At 40.2% G+C, this 20655-nt stretch overlaps 1 protein-coding gene across 2 annotated transcripts in view; it reads right to left on the bottom strand.

The window, feature by feature from the left end:
• EDC3 (enhancer of mRNA decapping 3) overlaps positions 1–8427 on the bottom strand; it is a 57593-nt gene extending 49166 nt beyond the window's left edge. Inside the window, exon 1 of one of the 2 annotated variants that reach the window (XM_061158998.1) lies at positions 8292–8427. The gene's annotated coding sequence lies outside the window, so the exon portion shown is untranslated. The remainder of the gene's footprint in view (positions 1–8291) is intronic. The other variant, XM_061158999.1, reaches the window with a different exon arrangement.
• Positions 8428–20655: the final 12228 nt, after the last annotated feature.

Genomic DNA, 20655 nt, shown 5'->3' with positions numbered 1-20655 from the left:
AAGACCGCCATAGACACTATATCCACACTACAGACCAAAAATGAAAGCACCAAATGTCTGTGACAATGGAAGCACTGAAACAACCTGTAACTGCTGACAGTGTAAAATGATACATGCACTCTGGAAAAGAGGTTGGCAGTTTCTTATAATATCAAATATATATCTGTGACCCAAAATTTCCTTTCTAGGATTTACCCAGGAGAAATAAAAACATATATTAACAAAAAGACTTGTACACAAGTGTACAAAGTACCTTTATAACAACAGTCAAAAACTGGAAACAAGGAGAAGAGAGGAAACAAATCATGGTATTAATTATACCATAGAACACCACTTAACAATAAAAAATAACAAACTACTTATGCTACTAATACAACAGAGATGATACTCAAAAACTGAAAGTCACACAGATACATTTATATGAGTCTATTTATAAGAATTTCTACAAGAGTAACTATAGTGAGAAAAATCAGAAGTCTTCCACCTTTAGGGAGGAAAACTGACTAGAAAGAGGCAGAGGGACTTGAGGAGTAATGAAAATGTTCTTTGTTTTTACTGATGCTGTAGTTACAAGGTTATACACATCTAGCAAAATTTACTGAATTGGGCATTTAACATCTATGCATTATTACTGTATGCAAGCTATATCTTAATTTTTTTTTAAAAAAAGGAGGAAAACTATATGCAGCCAACATAACCAGTATAGCATGACACAGAATATTGTCATTCTTTCAATAAGAAGAGATTGATTTCCCAGAAAGGTTTTCCATAAAACATAAAGATGAAAACTCACACACTGGACAATCCCCGCAAAGATTAGGCATCTCATAAATGTCCAAAACAGAATTCTTAATTTTTTCAGCCTAACACTCAACATCCCCCAATTTGTTCCTTCCCAAGCTTTTCTCACAGCTTTTCAGGTGGCTCAGAAGTAAAGAATCCACCTGCCAAGGCAGAATATGTGGGTTAGATCTCTGGGTTGGGAAGAGCCCCTGGAGGAAATAGTTACCCACTCCAGCATTCTTGCCTGGAAAAATCCCATGGACAGAGGAGCCTGGCCGGCTACAGTCCTTGGGGTCACAAAAAGTTGGACACAACTCAGCGACTGAGCCTCAAGCTTTTCCCATCTCAATAAATGGCATCAACATACACTATACTGCTTAGACAAAGGGGAAAAAAAGTCAGGAGTCTTCTTGAGTCCTTTCTTGTCCTTCATCCCATACATTCAATTCATCAATAAGCCCTATTGTCACTACTTCAAAGGTATGTCCATTTCTCTCCATCTCCCCTACCACTTACCTACTCTAAGTCACTATCATCTCATAATTGCAGCAGTCCCCTGTTACATCTCTGCTTCAATTTCTGCCCCTTCAATTCTTTCTCTACACTGCAGCCAGAGCAAATTTTAAAATGTAAATCAGTTGTCATGATTCTGCTTAACTTCCTTTCCATGGACTGCAGGCCCTACAAAATCTCATTTCTACTAACCTCTACAGACAACTTCATCTCTTACCACTCCTCTTCCTGTTCTCCAGACAAACTGACCTTGTTACTGTTCCTCAAATACATCAAGCTTGTTCTCTCCAAAATTCTGCACCATGTATTTTCAGAACACTTTTTCTGCAGTTATAAGAACGGCTAGTACTATCTTGTCTTTCAGTTACCTTCGAAAATGTCACCACACCAGAGGCCTTCCCTGGCTACCCAATTTAATGCAGCTAACTCCCTATCACTCTCCAACACTTTCTGTTATAATTTCAAAATGACTCACCATATGAATTATCTTATTTATATTGTATGTGTCACCCCAATAGAATGTAAGCTCCACGAGGGCAAGGGACCTTGTCTGTTTTGTTCAGCCAATAAGATTGCCTAGGATGTAAGAGGAACTCAGTAAATATTAATTCAATCAAAGGAGACATAATAAACTTGACAGAAGTTAATCCCTCAAAATCTAGAGTTATCTAAATATTTATATATAAATGCCTTAGCTCTCCTTGGAAATGGTTCCAAAAACACAATATCCCTAAGCATATTCTATGTGAAATTCTATGTAAGACATGAAATCTAACACTGTTCTACACGCAAAAGGAAGTCAGCAAACAGCAGGTGACATAGGGGCTTCCCTGGTGGCTCAGCGGTAAGGAATCCCCCTGCCAATGCACCAGACCAGAGTTTGACCCCTACATCAGGAAGATCCCCTGGAGAAGGAAATGGCAACTCACTCGAGTATTCTTGCCTGGGAAATCCCATGGACAAAGGAGCCTGAGAGGATACAGTCCATGGGGTTGCAAACAGTCAGACACAACTTAGCGACTAAACAACAATAACTTATAATACTAAGCAAAAAATGAAACACTGGCTTAGTGTTTCCCACAAAAAATAGAAAAGAAATAGAACAGCATTTTAAACAGTTTTCAAATATTAATTTCAGAAATATATCTACATAAAACATAAGTCTAAAAAAGGAAAAACAGCAAAAATATATTTAAAGGAGCACAAAAAGCACTCCTTCAGTTTAAAAAAAAAAAAAAAGAGGAGTGTCTCATTAGAAACACAAAAACCTAAGGACAAACTCCAGTAATTCTCTATTATTTAACTGAGCAAGTATCACAAAACTATGCTGACAGAACAGACAATAAAAGAAACAATGCATTAGCAGGCTCATCCATAATTTTTTTTTTTTTTTTTTTACTACAGAGTATTTCAAACATATACAAAGGTAGACAGAACAGCATAATGAACCCCACACACCCATCACTGAGTTGCAACAATTATCAATATATCTCAAAGAATTTAAGAAATCAAGTGAATTTCCAATGCCACACAAATTCCACAACACTGATGATGGAAAAAAGGCACAAAATACACATGATTTTATGCTTATTTTCCCCTTCCTGATTGACCTTTGTCTACTTAATGTGACAAAATTATGAAGTTCCTTTCCTATCATTTATACTCCATCATAATCCTACTCTGATGCTGAGATTGATGCAAAATGAAAAGCTGTAATAGGAATTTTAGAAATGCCAGAAATCAATCAGATGGGAAAAGACTTTTACTTCTCCATTCAACATATATCTTTAAGGCACTGATATTACACATACAAGTTTATATTATGTTAATAATAACTAATAAGTAGGATTTTTAATAGTTTCAAAGAAAATTTCTTTATTAACTGAAAACAGTAAATCTAAAACAAGTGGAGTGCCAACATATGGATTTCTAGTCAGATGAACACACTAAGGGAGGACACACCCAAATCAAGACACAGTATTGTGAATACCCCAGAAGGTCCCACTGTGTTCCCACAAAGGCAGCCACTATTCTGATATCTATCACAAAAGGTTCATTTTCCCTGTTTTTGAACTTCATATAAATGGAATCTTAAAAGTTCTCTTTTAAAGTATTTGGCTTCTTTTGCTCAATGTTACATCTGTGAGATTCACCCTTGTTGCATGTAGCAGCAGTTCATTCTCTCTCATGGCTATATAGTATTCTATTACATAACTATGCCTCAATGTATTTATCCATCCTACTCCTGATAGACTATTTCCAGTTTGGGGGCTATTATGAATAGAGAATTAAACAGTTTTGTATATGCCTTTGTAGTGGACAAATATACCCATTTATGCTGGGCATATTACATAGGAGTAGACACAGGTTCAATCCCTGGGTTAGGAAGATCCCCTGGAGGAGGAAACAGCAACCCACTCCAGCATTCTCGCCTGGAAAAGTCCATGGACAGAGGAGCCTAGCGGGCTACAGTCCATGGATTGCTATGAGTTGGACGCGACTGAGCAACTGAGCACACATGCTAGACACAGGATGATTTTGCTCAAATGCTAATAGGACTTCCAGACTACCAAATGCCACACTATGAGACTCTGGTGAATCATTTCTCTTGTAAGAAGCCTTTAGATAACAAAGTCAGGAAGACCTAAATGGTCTTCCACTCATCATGCAGTTAAGGTAGTCATCAGAAATGATTCAAAAACAATTAGCCAATTACAGAGCTACAAACTTCCATCTCATCCACATCAGACAGAACTCTCAGCATTCAGATCCAATAGTTTGATATGCTAAGGACAATTAAATCAATAATTATGGATGAGTGGTTAGTTATGGATTTCTGAAAAACTAGATATTTTCCTATATATCTATATAGAAACATGTCTGTAGAATCAAAAGCTTGGAAATGACAAAGATCTTGAAAGAAAACAGCTACTAGTACAATCCTAGTACTAAGTCCCTATCTTCTACAAAAGGCAGCGTAGTGAAAAGGGCATGGACTTCTGAAGTCAGACATCAAAGGCCAGAATTATGAGCAAATTATTCTAATCTGAGTCTCAACTGTCTCAATTATAATGGGAATTAGAGTTGACTCTCAAACAACATGGGCTTGAATGGCGCAGGTCCACTTAAAACACCCATTTCCTTCACTAAATACAGCAGTACTACATGATGGGCAGTTGCCTGAATGTGAGATGCAGAACTGCAGATACAGAAGAACCATGTATATGGAGGGCTGACTATAGGTTATTCTCAGATTTTCAACTTTGCAGATGGTTGGAGGCCCTGGCCCCCAACTGTTCAAGAGTCAACTGTATACCAATTAAACGATCTCATAGAACCATTGTGAAGATTAAATGAGATAATCTATATAATTTCTACCATGTAACAAATTTTATTTCAAATGTCTCTCTCTTTTTTTTTTGGTGCAGCTTGCAGGATTTTTATTCCCTGATCAGGGATTGAACCCATGCCCCCTACAGTGAAAGAGCAGAGTCTTAACCACTGGGCAACCAGGGAAGTCCTACAAACACCTCCTTTTCACAGAAGGAATACTGGCCAAATAGGGGATTCGAGTTATGGCCCTAGAAAATTATACTACGAGGGTCACCTTCTGTCTCACCTGAACAAAACTATAAAAATGCCTAAATTACCTTTACAACATCTTGGAAATGAAGTCTCAATCTTCAAATTGGAATACACACATCCTTAGGAGTACACAAAGATATGCAAGCAAGGGAATCAACTTCCACCCCACTCTATCATAAACCTGATCTGCCTAGATAACAAATAGACTTTTAACCATAAAATGTATTACCTTAAAACAGGAGTCAGAAAACTACACCCATGTACCAAATCTGGCCCACTATTAACAAAGCAGTATTGGAAGAGAACCTCGTACAGCTCTCTGCTTACTGTCTGTGGCTGTTTCTGCACTTCAGTGAGAGAGCTGAGTAGTACTAATGGAGACCACATGGCCCACAAAGCCTACCATCAAGCCCTTTACAGAAAAAGTTTGTGGACTCCTGTTTTAGGATACAATTCTGTGGGCTGGATACAAGCTCAAAAAGAAAAAAGAAAAATAAGAAATGGACAAATTCCCAGAAGGATAAAATTATCAAAACTTATAAAAAATTATCATAAAGTAAAAGAAAACCCAGATAGACCTATATCAAGTAAAGAAACTGAATGAGTAATTTAAAATCTTCCCACAAAGAAAAGTCCAGGCCCAGAGGACTTTGCTGGTAAACTCTATCAAATGTAAAGAAAGAAATAATTACCAATCCTACATAAACTCTTTCAAAAAACAGCAGAGTAACGTTTTCCAACTCATTTTATGAGGGTAATTTTACTCTTGATACTGAGTCCAGTCCAAAGACATCACAAGAAAAGGAAACCTCAGACCAATATTCCTCACAAAAATTTTTAATATCAGCAAATTGAAAACAGCAATATATAGAAAGTAGGATACACCACTACTCAACAGAATCCATTCTAGGAACACAAGATTGGCTTAACATCTGAAAATCAGGTAATGTAATACACCATTTATACATAGCCATATCTTCAAGGGCTTTTTTTTTTTTACTATAAGAAAGGTTATCTATATACTTTTAAAGCATCAAATTGCTATTAGATTTATAAAACTTTGTATTTATTTTTTAAAAGTCAATATTTACAACCTAACAGAAATTACACACTAAACCATTTTCAATTAAATATTTAAATTACTAAAATTTATGATGACCCTTCCATTTCATTAAACTACACTGGGCAAATCTTGAGATTAACCAGATGATACTTTCTCTCTTCACTTCATTAGGCAACAAATTTGATAAGAACACTCTTCAGACAAGGCTTCAAATACACACTGCATATAAGAAAGTGACAGACCCTCAATAAGTTCCCAGCTGTACCTGAATCCATAAATCAAATTCCTACAGACACAGACGCCCAAAGTCATGACGTCACCTAATTTAACCACAATAGGGCAAATCTCCCACCCCATCTCACCCACCAGGTCATCAGAAAAGACTCAAATGCCTTGCCAAAATTCAGACACATTATCAATACAGATACTGTACTCCTTTGGGATACTAATATGGACGTCCTGTCCTGTTGTTCTGATTGAAGAATTCTAATAACCCTGTTCCTGTGGTTCATAAGAACAGAAAAATGCCATATTTTCCACCTTGCATTACTTACAAATCTCAGACTCTCAAGCATCTTAATTAAACATTTTCCAGTCGAACCTTTTTCAAACTACAGGTCTTTAGCAGTCAGATCCAATATAGGTGAGAATCAGTTTAGTGAGTTACAATCAACTTTTTTTTTTTCTTCAATCAAATAGAAAATGTTTAGAGGGTACCACACACATAGAAGGCAAACTTCTGTTTCCTGTGTACACACTTTACGCATGCAGGCGTCACAAAGAGTCAGCATGCAAAATACATTAACTGTGGGTCACAGGTCACAAAGGTTAGAGACACTATTAGTCCCACAGTCCTCAAGAAGGCTTCAACAAAAAATTCTTAGCAAATACATCTGAATCAGTTCTAATGAGGTGGATGAAACTGGAGCCTATTATACAGAGTGAAGTAAGCCAGAAAGAAAAACACCAATACGGTATACTAACGCATATATATGGAATCCAGAAAGATGGTAACAATAACCCTGTATGCGAGACAGCAAGAGACACAGATGTATAGAACAGTCTTTTGGACTCTGAGGGAGAGGGCTAGGGTGGGATGATTTGGGAGAATGGCATTGAAACATGTATATTATCATATGTGAAACGAATCGCCAGTCCAGGTTCCATGCATGATACAGGGTGCTGGGGGCTGGTGCACTGGGATGACCCAGAGGGATGGGAGGGGGAGGGAGGTGGGAGGGGGGTTCAGGATGGGGAATACATGTACACCCGTGGTGGATTCATGTCAATGTATGGCAAAACCAATACAATATTGTAAAGTAATTAGCCTCCAATTAAAATAAATAAATTTATATTTAAAAAAAAACAAAAAATTCTTAGCAATCAAAAAGCTATTTTTTTGTAACCATTTCCATTTCATAAAGAGAAACCAAAAAATAAGAATTCTGTGCTCAGTACACTTAATCTTCCATTAATAAATAAAAGACTAGAATCCATCTGAAGTTTCCAGTTGAAACAGTGACCTGCTCAGAGGCAGTCACTTAAGTTTTGATGGGATTAAGACCTCTATTTGACAGACCAGAAATCAGTTTAGTCTGTGGCTAGGAAAGAGAACAAAAACCAATCTGGGTCTCGAGATCCTCATCTGTAACGGCAGGAGTGGGCTGTCTGGACTCCTACCTCTGGAACTGGGAGGTTTGTTGACAACCTACTGCCCAAGCAGGTGAGGACTATACCTCCCCCACACCACAACACTTGAACCATTCAACAAGTCAATTACTGATCAATTCAACCAATATCACACAAAGTGTACTGATAATAAAAAACTAAGACGTACACCAACAACAGTAAAGAATCAAGGGGGAGTCTCCAGGAATAGCAGAAGCTGACCCCTGTCAGGTATCACTAATTTCTCAGCCACCCTTCCCTCTCAGACTCCAATTCATCTCCGTCCCCCAGCTATCTGTCATGGATGTGGCACTAGCGTTCTTCCCTGCCACCGTACTCCACTGTGCAAAAGGAAACTGAGGCAGGGAGCAATGAGGGGGTGGGCTGCAGGAGCCATTAACAGGCTAAGCTAAGAGCCTAGGCCGCTAATGCCTCACACCTCCCACAATTCCTCCACTGTTGAGAGTCCCGCTCACTCGACCTCCACCTCAAACCATATCCCGGAGGCAAGTCCTAATAATGGGCCCCCGCGCACCCGAAGCGGCCCCCATCTCGAACCCACCGCTCTAGAAGTCTGCAAGGCCTGGAACCACGAAGCCTAAAAGCAAACTCTCCCAGCAACCCCGGAAGACCCCTCCCACGAGCGCCCACCAGCCACCCGCCTCCCCGTCGGGCCTACCTCTACGCGACCGAGCCTGCGCCTCCTCGGTTCACTACATCAAGCCTGCCCCGAAGCCCCGCAAGACCCTGAGACTAAAGGTCTTCTTCACACCCACCCCCACAGCCGCGGCCGCCGCCGGAAGCGCCCTGCGTCTCCACGCCACCGTCGTGAGGTCACTTCCGGCGCGACGCTTCGGAACCCGGGGGCGGGGCGCCCGGGAAATTTGAGAATTTGGAAACAATAACTTTTGAGACCAGCTGTGTGGCGTTCCAGAACAGCGCCTGCTAGGCCTGGTTCCCCGTGCCCCGGCTACCTATATCGGGTGGAGTCTGGGTTCGAGTTGGAGTCTTGCCTGCGTCCCAGGCGCGGTTGCTGGGGAGCTCTCTTCCCTCTTGTAGTACTGATGGAAAGCTCCGACTTCCCTTCCAGTTCCTGTTATGCTAATCGCCGAACCAGAGCGGAAGACTTTGGCTAGGAGGCTGCCTCTGTTCTCGTGGCCCCTCTCCTCGATCAGTTGCAGCTGTGGGATGCAATTAGTAGGCTCCCATGATGGATTAAAGGGGGGGAAATTTCCTTCGTGGTTGATCTTCAAAGTTTAGCAGCTTCAGCTCGTTTTGGGCATAGTGTCAGCTAATCTGTGCTTGAATACCTTTCCCCACTCCCACCCCTAGTTTTCAGCACACGGGAAAGTGCCGCTCTCCTTCCTGTGGCATTTTAGAGTCTCGTCGTCTTGATTTTGAAAAAAGCAGCCATTTAGGATCAAGACTGAATGTAATGAGGAAGTTTATAGTTTGCAAGGTCATCTTGAAGCCTGAAGCCTGACAGTGGTTTAGGAACCACTGCTTGAGCAGGCAGCATAGAGGAGGGCAGGGGTTCCAAATTTGGCTCGGCAAAATAAGTTGAAGAACTTTAAATTTTTTTCTGGTTTCATGAACTGTCCCTTTCCTTCCTCCAACACTAAAGATTCTGTTTTAGTAGGTCTGGAGAGGCCATGGCATCTGTTATTTTAAAGGTTTCTTCCAGTCAATTCTTAGCAAACCAAGGTTTGGGAACCTCTGCTGTATCAGACTCAGAGTTGAATCTTTGCTCTACCTTTTCTTTTTAATTATTATTATCCCTTTACAAAGGAGCTGTGCCTCTCTGGAGATAATAGCTAACAGTTACTGTGAAGTTAATGAGATTCGCTGACCATGATTGATATTCCACACACATACACACACACAAAAAGGTTGTTAATTCTCTTGTGCCTCCCTTTGGTTATGGTTCTATGCATGTGTGCTACATCACTTCAGTATAGTCAACTCCAAATTATTTTTTAAACTCACAGGAGAATCAACCTTTCATCTTGTTCTCTGTAGCAAACACTGCTGTAACCCCAGAGGTCAGTTGGATCCTACTCTTGCATCCCCATCACCTTGCACAGTGCCTGCCAAATAGTAGGTGCTAAAATAAGTGTGTATTGAATGAATGAAAGGATTGTCCAGAGACCCTCTATATATACTTTCCCTGGAGCTCAAACTGGGAGTCTCTATTCAGATCTGAAGTCTGAGTTGGTCAGCCACTAAACTTTGGAAAAGAGATCAACAACTGCCTTAATTCTACTAAATGAATTGCTCTGCTTAGAGAATTCTGCTGTATTGTTTTGGAACTTTGACCTCATTAAAAGATCAATCACCCAGACTTTTAAGTTTCTTAAAGCTTTTAAGCATTATTGAGTTTCTCCTTTGATCTACAGAGAATGGCAAATACATTCAGAATTGGAACAGAGAATCATTGTTTCACACAGTTTTACACAAGTGGTATGTTCTCTCAAAAGAATTGGGGATGTTCATTAATTGCACAAAAAATTCAGATTAAAGATCAGCATCTTATAGAGTTAGGGAAGCCGGGGAGTCCTGCTATAATGTTGTTCCAAACTCCTTGTCTTTGCTACAACCACCGTATATACAGACTGACTCAGTGTGTTAAAACTGAACACTAACTGGGACAAGGAATACCCACTATGTGCCTGAAACATACTGTTGTACAAAGTAGCAAAGAAGCTATCAAAGACTGCTACATTTTTGTTAAAATAACTCAGATGCTAACTTGAGGCTCCCACTGGTCAAAAGTAGGACAGTTTGGGCATCAATAATAACAAAAGAAATTCATCAAATATATTAAGATCCATGTGTCACTAATGATAATTTTTGAAAACTTAATTGGAAACATATTTAACCGTACACCTAGTGCTCTCACTCCTATTCAAGAGAAATGAAAATCTATATTTTTAAAAAAACAGTACATGAATATGCATGGCAGCCTGAGACTAGCAGTAGGCATTACCATCCCAGGACAACATTTTGGCATCCAGAAAAAGTTACATAGAGTTTGGAAGAGGGGGAATCCAGGCTGATTACAACAGAGGCACTTTTTATGGTTACACCCATTTAAGGATTGTCATCAGCAAAAACCGTATTAGAAATTGATTTCAGAACTCCTCTACCTTATAGCAATTGATAGTATATAAAATTGCTTATTAATAGCATAGAGAAACAGGATTTTTTTTTTAAAGTTCAGAGACTTTCCTGGTGGTCCAGTGGTTAAGAATCTGCCTGCCAATTCAGGAGATAAGGGCTCGAACAATTCCAGGGAAGATTCCACATGCTGTGGGACAACTAAGCCCATGCACCACAACTACTGAACCCACACTATAGAGCCTCATGCTCCACCACAAGAGAACCCCCGCAATAAGAAGCCCCCGAAATGAGAAGCCCACGCACCGCCACTGCAGAGTAGCCCCCACTTGCCACAGCCAGAGAAAGCCCACACACAGCAATGAGGACCCAGCACAACCAAAACTAAAATTAAAATTAAATTTTAAAATGTAAATAAAATTTTCATTCCATAGTTCTTTGATTGGTTCAGTAAACATTTGTAGAGGAGCTATGTACTAAGTGCCCTGCACTGTGCTAGGTACTGGGATAGGAATAAAGCCCTGCTTTCAAGGTGCTTCCATTCTAGAAGGAAAAACAAAGAATTACAGATAAGCATGGTACAAAAGCACAGAGCACCATGAAAGCACATATGATGAGGAAGTGGGAGAAGCAGACACAGACAGGGGAGCACAGGGGTTCCTAGATGTGACATCTAAGCTGATGTACAAAAGACGAACAGGGATTCATTAGGTGAAACCTGGAGAAAGATCATTTCAGCAAAGGGAGAGTTACACAGAAGGCCAAGGGAATGTGTGTTAGCACAGCCCACCCAGGGAAACACAGGGAGTTCAGCTTGGAAGGAGCATAAATGGGGGGATGCATAAAAGGGGGGAAGTGATGATAGATAGATCCAGAAAGTTAGGCAGGAGCCAGATCCCAGAGAGCCTTCCATGCCATCAGGAGCTTGGGTTTATGCCAAGGGCAATGGGAAACAAATGCAGAGTTTTAAGCAAGGAAATGTCCTGGTCAGACTGATGTTATGGAGAATGGACTTAAGAGAAACAAAACTGGTGGGAGTGAGATCAGATGAGAAATGGCAATAATTCACACTAAGGCATTAGCAAGTCAGGCTGATAAGGAGAAGACAGTTTATAAAGATGTTTAGGTGAAGTAGAATCAATGCCTAGGTTTATGGCTAAGACTGAAGATTGTTTGATGGTGCTGTTTGCTCAGATATGGAATAGAAGAGGATGAATGTCTTATAGATAAGCAGTAAGATGGTAAATTCTGGTCTGCTTATGTTGAGTTTAACGTACTGTGGGAGCAGTTAAAATCCTTAGATTTGGGACACTGGTGGCCTTGCCTTTGACTCACTCTGTAGGTAGTTTCCACTCCTTAAACTCCTTGAACCAAGACTTTTCTGTGGTGTTCAAGTGACCAACTGCTCAGAGCTCACACCCCTCCTTCCATTTTGCCTTCCTAGGATTCCCTGTCTCCCAAATGGCTCCAAGCCCACCTGCAGCCTGTAGACAAGGCTCTTCCCCAGGCCTGTCCTCCTGATGGTGAACCTCACCATCATACAATGCCCCCAAGCCCAAGGAGGAGCCAAAAATAGGACTGCTTGGGAGGAGTGAGACTGAAGAGTGGGAATTCAGGCTGAGGGGAACACACGTGTGAACCTGTGAAACCCCTCACCATAGAAGGGAGCGGGAAGGAAAGAGGAGGGGGATAGGGATCTCCGTGTGTCCTCTGACCCTGGCCATGCACATGCCAGGAGTAGGTCATTTTATAGTCTGGAACGTGTGGCCATCTGGTGGGAAACTGGATATATAGATCTGGAGCTCAGGAGAGAGATATGAGGTTTAGAATTCATCAATACTCAGGCATTAATTGAATTTCCAATAATGGAGTATCCAAGGATAACACATAGCATAAGAAGGGTCAAAGGCCAAAGACAGAACTTTGAAGGACACCAACATTTACAGGATACACACAGGAAGTAAATGTTTTGTAGATAATGTTTTGTAGGTAAAACCACCCACTTGCCTTTCCTGACTATAGGAAGGAGCAATTGTTTTAACAAGACTTGCTTCTGCCTTAATGTGCTTTTGGCCACCCTAACAGTCTCTATTAAGGATATCAACCATCAAAGAATCAAACAAAGTCTTAGGTCAGTAACAGCACAATACTCCTCTATAGTTCTTGACTTGACAGTACCTGTCATGGAGTTCTAGAATGGCAGAGATGAAAGGAAACCTTTGAAATTATCTACTTCACCCCCCATTGTATGGGTAAGGGCTTAGCAAATTAATGGTGGATTCAACACTGGGACTCGGGTCTCCATGACTTATATGTAGGCAGAATATGTCCCAGTCTGCCTAAAACAGTCCCAGTTCACACCTATTACTCATAATAATTATTATCACCTACCTTTATCCTTAAATATGTTCAGCTTAGACAAAAAATTCCATAGTCACCTTATTTATATAGCATAAATTTTAGGGCCAGGCAAGCATTGCTATTTATTTATATGATTATTTATCTTTTATGTGATCTCAAACGTTTAAGTGTCTTAAACTCTTACACATCATTTTATAAGTGAGGTAACTAACATGTGAAAACAGGTTCCAGACCATAAAATGCTAAACAAAGATCAAGATTAAAAATAATAACCTTAGATTAGGCAAGAGTTTCTTAAATATGATACCAAAAGCCCAACAACAAAAGTCAGTCAGTTCAGTCACTCAGTTACATCCAACTCTTTGATTGCAGCACGCTAGGCTTCCCTGTCTATCACCAACTCCCAGAGCTTGCTCAAACTCATTCCCATCGAGTTGATGATGCCATCCAACCATTTCATTCTCTGTCGTCCCCTTTTCCTCCCACCTTCAATCTTTCCCAGCATCAATGTCTTTTCCAATGAGTCAGTTCTTTGCATCAGGTGGCCAAAGTATTGGAGCTTCAACTTCAGCATCAGTCCCTCCAATGAATAGTCAAGGTTGATTTCCTTTAGGATTGATTGGTTTGATTTCCTTGCAGTCCAAGGGACTCTCAAGAGTCTTCTCCAATACCACAGTTGAAGAGCATCAATTCTTTGGCTCTCAGTTTTCTTTATGGTCCAACAATAAAAGTAAAAATAGATAAGTTGTACTTCATCAGAATGTAAAAAGATGTCCCACAGAATAGGGGAAATATTTGGAAATCATATATCTGACAGGGATATAGTGTCCGGAATAAATAACTCTCACACTTTAACAACAAGAAAATGAACAACTCAATTTAAAAATGGGCAAAGTACTTGATAGACACCATCAAGTCTATCATGGAAGTTAATGGGGAAATGGATTTATCTTATAGGACTTTATCTCACCCTCAAACTTGTTGTAATTTCCTCACTTCATTAAACAAGAACCCCCCAAAGAAATGAATCCAGATTTGTCAAGGGATAGTTTTGCATTTTGGCTGAAATCATCTGAGAATTGCCTTCCCCTTCTATTTCATTTTGATGAAATCAACCTAAATAGGAATCACTGCAAATGAGGTTGGACTTGGAGGATCATCCCAAGGAGTCTGTGGTCCACCCCCACAGCTAGAAACCTCTCTCCCTCAATGCAATGTCCTCTCTCCTCCTACACCTCTCCCACCACACCCTGTAATCCTTACCATGTCCTTAGTTTTCTCTTTTAAGCTTCTTTCCCAGTGTCTAAGCTAGAAAGAATTATCTTAATTTTTTTAATGGAGCAGGGATAGATATTAAGCAAAGAACAGAGGGCATCTAGAACTGTGCTGGATAATAGGGGAAGGTGTGTTGCCCATCTGAAAGATGTTCAAGAAGAGAACAGACAGCAACAGTCACTGGCCAGGCAGCAGCTTTACCAGAGGCCCCTCCCAGCTCCAGCCCTCAGCCTCTGTGTCCTCCCCTTTCTTCCGTTTCTGGGATCCTCAGAGAGAAACCAGCTCAGCAACAATTGGCCTTTTCAGATGCTGCCACTGAGTTGCCACTTCTTCCTCCAGTCCTGGGGCTTTAAATAGTTTCAGGAACATCAGCTTCACAACTCTCAGGTTCCCAGGCAAGATTGAAGGGTTGCGTGCCGACACACTCCTGATTTTTCTCACCTGGTCCTATAAGCCAGCTATTAAAATGTTCAGGGGAGGCAATTCCACTGTGCAGACACACAGGTGGACCCAACAGAAATGTTGGTAGGGAGGGGGTTGAATGGGAAAGCCTCCCAGCTCACCAGGTCTAACAGTCCACAGTCTGGGCATGCTTCCAGGTTTGTTGTGCTCCTGGGGACTTAGAAGCTAGGTGTCCTCCCCAAGCATATTTCAAGAGTCAGACTACTGTGCAGAATGTTTAGGAGTTCAGGACACTTGCGCATGTCCCCCATGTCCCAAATAAGTGAACACTGCAAGCTGGCTGTTTCTTGCTCTCTTGCTCCCCTCCTGACTACCACTCACCTCACAGCCGTATCCTGACACATCTGATGCTCCCCTTGCAAAGGAAATGCTAGGAAAAGCGGGAAGTAGATGAATAATTTCACATACAGGGTAAAAACACTTGCAAAAAGTGATAAACCCAAGAATGCTCTGGGCTGTTTCACAAGTTTGCATTTTCTTTTTTGAAAAATGTATTCATTTATTTATTTGGCCGTGCCAAGTCTCAGTTGCAGCATGTGGAATCTTCAACCTTTGTTGCAGTATGTGGGAATTTTTTTAGTTGTGGCATGGGAACTTCAATGGCAGCATGTGGGGTCTAGTTCCCTGACCAGAGATCAAGCCCAGGCCCCCTGCATTGGGAGCTTGGAGTCTTAGCCACTGGACCACCAGGGAAGTTCTTCTTTCTTTCTTTTCTTTTTCTAAAGTAGATTGAGAGTATTCTGTGAAGGAACCACCAAGAGATGCTCAGGAAAAGTCCCAACAGGGAAATATATCTTTACTCAACACCCAGTCCTTTGGAAAGATCAGATAGAGGTGTGAACAAGAGAAAAGTAAGCCCAGAGAGGAAAACAAGATGCTCCAAGTCACCCATAAAGTTATCAGAGAGGGTCTGACTAATGAACAAGTATTTATGGTATGCCAACCATGTGCTCAGCCCCAGAGCTAGAAGCTGGGATGGAGGCAACAAAGAAATAGGCCTGCCCTGAGGAAGCTTATTGTTGAACAAGGGAAACAAAATTAACATAGTGTATCAGTTATTCATTGCTGTGTAACAAACTCCCCCAAAATTTAATGACTTGAAATAACAATCACTTATTTAGCTCATTACTCTTTGAGTTAGTTGGGTTATTCTGCTAATTAGACTAGGCCTGGTTGGTCTTGGCTGGATTCACTCAAGGAAGGTTGACTAGGGTCTGGCTGCTTTAAGGTGGCCTTTACTTGGTTAACTTCCTGTTTCATATAGTCTGTTATCCTCTGGCCAACTAACCTGGATTTGTTCTCATGGTGGTGGCAGGATTCCAAGAGAGGACAGACATGTTCAAAGTTTATTGAGGCTGGGCTCAGAACTAGCATACCATCACTTACAATGCATTCTGTTGACCAAAGCTGGTCATGAGGCCAGCCTAGATTCAAGCGCTGGGGAAATAGACTATACCTCTTTACAAAAGGAGATATAGAAAGTCACTTTGCAAGGGACATAGATATAGGAAGGAAAGAAAAATTGGGCCACCATTAACTGACCACTCCTAAGAAGTAACAAGAGAAGCAAAATAGTAAATGGCTAAGGGCTACTCTGTGCTTAGGGGTAGTTGACCAGGTCCCAGGCCTGGGACATGGACACGGCTTTTAGATGGAAGTAGCAAACCACTAAAGTTCAGTTTCACACTACTGTGTGGACAGGGTCTTATTGCTATTGGTTTGGGTACTTTCAGTGATTTATAACCCAGAAGCCCAAGCCAATCATTGTTGCAACCAAATTTGTTAAAATGCTAAGACACACTTTTCAAGTGGCTATGCACTTGGAAAGGATACCCCAAGTTCTACATCCCAGACAACACTGGCCTGGCTTGTAAGCTCACTGCTGGAGGTGACATCACCCCAATCCAAGGCCTTCCTTGAAGTTGGAGATGTCTTTACCCCTGTGCCCAAGACAGCTTCACCCCAGATGCTAAAACCTCCACCCCAGCAGAGTTTATGGACTGCCTCTCCTAAAACACATACTGGACACAGGACATTTCTGCTTTTCTTTGGTACTAAGGATTTCTATTATATTCCTCAAGTCTTCTGTCTGCTTAGCCCATGATCCTGGTATATTCCTTGCCAAAACATAGACCTCGTGTACTCTCAAGCTTAAAGAGAAATCTGATAGAGGTTAATACTGTCTGTGCCATTCTAAAGCTTAGTGGACATTATGGAGGCAGCTGTCTTAGGTCAGTCAACTCCAGGGCCCCGCTGGGAAGAGAAGCATTCACTCCCCAGTGCCTCCTCCTGCTATTCTCCTCCAGCTTTCCACCACAACTTTCTGTCTTATGTCTCTGACACTACAACTATTCCTACCCCTCCTTATATACAATACCACTAACCTTTATGTTTACTTTGCTAATTTATCAGATCATATCCTCCAACAACATGACTTTCAGACCTACCATCTTGAACTGAGCATATTTCTAATATACTCCACAATTCCACCAAGATATTGCTACAAACTCCAAAAAGTTCAGATCTGTGTTTGGCTAATGCCATATAAATGGGAAACTCAGTTATGGCCAACCCACAAGGATTCCTTATAGTTCTACCTGTGTTCCTCCTCTCTTATCCCCATAATAATAGGCTTTCTGTGCTACTTAGGCAACTCATGTCCTGTTCTCTAAGTTCTCTATTATCATTACTACAATGTTGCCTTAAAATGATGACAAAAAGCCACAGAATCAGTTGTTCTGCATTTTCTTAGATTCCATATCTTTCTATTTGGCATCCATTGGTTAATTACATTAACTATATTTTCTTATATTCTGTATTATTGATGCTCTGTCATTTATGAGCCTTATAGACCCTGGGAAAGACTGCACCTCCTAAGGATAATCAATTCTTACAGATAGAAAAGGGCTTGACCAAAGCACATTTTTCACATACAGACTAACCAATCCAGGGTCCATATCCCACAACTATTTTCTTATCTAACTCTCACACACCAAGGAAATATATCTCCAGCCCTAAAACACTCCAGGACCAGGTACGAAGCAATTAGAGACCACCCTATGCCTTGAAGCCTGCTGGAATTATTCAAAGGAGCCAGTCTTAAGACATTTAATTTGTCCAGCCCTGTGTTTTCCCTGGAAACCAAAATAAAGACTCTGGCCTAGGCTTCTGTGTTTCTGTCTTCTGCACCTGGACAAAGCCTAGCACTTCCCCTGTGGCCCTGAGGGACCTCCTCTCTGGGACCCATGGGGGGAGAAAAAGCTTGTTTCTTTCAAGTCTTGTTATTGAATAGTCTTATGGCCTCACCAGCTTTACCATAATATAGCCACATTCTTAGAATAAGTAAGAAGCATCTCATTTTGTAGTTAAGAAAATGTAACATGAGGGGACTTAAGTCACTTACTGAGGATCATACAGTAAGTGAAGGAGCAGAGGTTTGACCTCAATTCTCAGGACTTGGTCTTGGAAAAACCTTAAATTGTAGTTTAGAGGTATTTCCCAAACCCTCCTTATAGTACCAATTGATATTTTTACCTCAGAGTCTTAAAAGCTACTGTACAACCACTATTTTGAAAACTTATTCATCAAATGACATTGCAGACGTATCAAAAAGATCAGTTATGGGATCATCTCAATATAAATACACCTGATGACACCTGGACACAAAGAAGGAATATACAGAGCTGTGAAGATCTGGGGACCTAAAGCAGAATATTGTGGTCTTTTCTTCTGTTAGATTAAAAAGGTTCAAAAGGGAGATTTTAAGAGAATTCCCTGATGGTCCAGTGATTAGGATTCTGCACTTCCACTGCCAGGGGCCAGGGTTTGATCCCTAATTGAGGAACTAAGATGCCACAAGCCACATATGGAAAAAAAAAAGGGGGGGGGGGTGAAATGGACAAACATGGTGCTTCTTCAGTTATCAGTATCAAGGGTATGATATTAGAAATCATGTTCATTGGAATTATATCAACATCAAGTACAGTGCTAAGGAATATTGTTCTTTTAAATAATAAGACCCTGAGAAATTTTGCTGTTGGAAGAGATGGTTGGATGGCATCACTGACTCAAACTTGAGTTTGAGCAAACTATGGGAGATGGTGAAGGACAGGGAAACCTGGCATGCTGCTGTCCATGGGGTTGCAAAGAGTTGGACACAACTGAGCAACTGAACAAAAGCAAAATCCTATCAGGGAAAGAGAAAAATAAAGTTGGAGGAATTACACTTTCCAATTTCAGTACTTGCTATAAAACCACAATAGTCAAAACAGTGTGTGCTGCCATAAAGACAGACATATAGGTCAATGGACTACACTTGATAGTCCAGAAATGAGTCCCTACATCTCTTGTCAATGGATTTTCAACAAGGAAAGGGGAATGACTACTTAACACAAGCCATGTATCTATGTGATACATTATATAAAGCAATGTAATGCTTTCACCTTACATTTCTATTGACTTCTCTAATGCTGTACGGACAGGTGGATTCGACAGTACAGATCAAAAACAATCCTTATGGACATCATCGGTATCTAAATATGCCCGACCAAATACAAGTATCAAAATTAATGGTAAAAGATTTTCTGGCCTCCTTGACACTGGGTCTAATATTACTATTATATCCAAACATTTATGGCCCAAATCCTGGCCTATACAAAAAATCTCTTGCCAAATTGCAGAAATTTCTCAAACCAAAGTACAAGAGGTTTATCAGAGTACTCAAATTTATCCATGTGAGGGGCCAGAAGGCCAACCTGCAACATTAAGACCTTATGTGATAGATACACCCCTTAATCTAATAAAAAAAGATTTACTTATGCAATAACAAACTCATATATACATTCCACATTTTTCTTAGGGGCCACTGCTCATTTAACAAACAAAACAATTATTAAAATAACTTTAAAAAATGATGAGCCTATTTAGACAGAACAATGGCCCCTTACAAAAGAGAAATTACACACTGCTAAAAAACTTATAATTTACTGACTTTCTTGTTATTCATTATATAGATGATATATTATTTTCAGCTCCATCTGTTTTAAAAACTCAACACATGTTTGATATAGCTCAACAACACTTTAAAAACTTTGGGTTAATCATTGCCCCTGAAAAAATTCAAACCTACGCCTTACCATTACTCAGGATTTGTTGTTAATAGGCAATATATTACTCCCCAACTAACACAGATTTGTACTGATAAATTATCCACCTTAAATGATTTTCAAAAACTTTTAGGTGATATAAATTAGATTAGGCCCTCATTGGATATTGCTAATTATCAACTAACTAATCTATTTAATACTTCAAAAGGAGATCCTAATCTAAATAGCCCTCGATCACTTTCTCAAGAGGCACGAGAAAAACTCTATTTAGTGCAAAATAAACTACAAAAACATTTTCTTACCTGCATTAGACTACATTTACCTTTAAAATTATTTGTACTCCCCTCTCTTCATTCTCCCATGAGAATTCTTGCCCAAATGAAATGGATCTATACCCATTTTAGAAAAATAAAGTCACTTTCACCCTAACTTGACTTAATTGCTCTAATCATTGTCAATGAAAAAATTAAGACTAAAACTCTAATTGGCTCCGATCCCCATAAAATTATAATACCTATTAATAAATCTCAATTCAAAAATACATTACAAACTTCTACCGATTTCCAAATAGCTTTTCTAAAATATTTCGGGAAATTTTCATTTCATTATCCCTCTAACAAGCTATAAAATTTCTTCAAAAATACTAAATTTATTATTTCCTGCATCATCAGCCTACAGCCTATACTTCAAGCTAAAATTTTCTATACAGATGAGACTAAAAAT

The sequence above is a fragment of the Dama dama genome, chromosome 13 (assembly GCF_033118175.1).
Source record: "Dama dama isolate Ldn47 chromosome 13, ASM3311817v1, whole genome shotgun sequence".
NCBI lineage: Eukaryota > Metazoa > Chordata > Mammalia > Artiodactyla > Cervidae > Dama > Dama dama.
This window is presented reverse-complemented; position numbering and strand designations above follow the sequence as displayed.